Here is a 1,067-nt window from a genome sequence, read left to right as displayed (position 1 = left end):
CGGGGCTATAGGCTAACTGACAGTTGTCTCATGCGCGACGCACACACACGGATCAACTTTTTCACAATGTACCGGAGCTCTGGGCCCAGTTTATTCCAGCCGATAGTGATGACATTTAGACTTACGAACGTTTTAATATGCATCTTTCCAACAATGGCTGAAGATGTAACATGCGTTTCTCAAATCACCACGCACAGAGAATGATAGCTGAAGGCAACTGTTGGAGCAGGTGTCAATTCCGTATAATTAAAATCAAACAGCTTTCTCCATTCAAATCATACCCTAAAGAACTATAATTATTTCAGCTCCTGTTACCACCACCTATGGTAACGGATGTGAAACGGCTAGCTTAGTTAGCGGTGGTGCGCGCTAAATAGCGTTTCAATCGGTGTCGTCACTTGCTCTGAGACCTTGAAGTAGTAGGTCCCCTTTTGCTCTGCAAGGGCCGCGGCTTTTGTGGCGCGATGGGTAACGATGCTTCGTGGGTGACTTTTGTTGATGTGTGCAGAGGGTCCCTGGTTCACGCCCGTGTATGGGCGAGCGACGGTCTAAAGTTATACTGTTACACTTACTGAAATAAAATGCACTACACTACCAATTTGGCACATAATTGCGCACATTATACTACATACACATCAATACCTATATTGCACCAAGCTACAGATAGTAGACTACAAGTATTAAAATATAACTAAATTGATTGACCATTAAATATATCGCAATATGATTGAAATGGGCCTATAAGCTGTTTATATTTTAATGCAGTCTTTTCATTTGAAGCATCCATTATACGTCGCTAGTTTGTATCGATTGCAAAGACGTTGTTTTTATATTAAACTTTTGTCTTTGTTTAGCGGATAACTGTGTATAAAATGTCAAGAGCGAGAGAGAGAGGGCATAAAATAAAAGATAGATCCACTTAGCTGTCCCACAAGTGGTCTGACGCAGGCGTTACATCATTACGAGCGTGCAATGTCAATAACGATGGTTTTGGGAACAGCTCGCGTATTTAACGACGCTCCTATGAAGTTTTTTTTTGTCGATGAATATAGTCTTAAAATGCTTTT

This window comes from Oncorhynchus gorbuscha, linkage group LG21, assembly GCF_021184085.1.
Source record: "Oncorhynchus gorbuscha isolate QuinsamMale2020 ecotype Even-year linkage group LG21, OgorEven_v1.0, whole genome shotgun sequence".
Lineage (NCBI taxonomy): Eukaryota > Metazoa > Chordata > Actinopteri > Salmoniformes > Salmonidae > Oncorhynchus > Oncorhynchus gorbuscha.
This window is presented reverse-complemented; position numbering follows the sequence as displayed.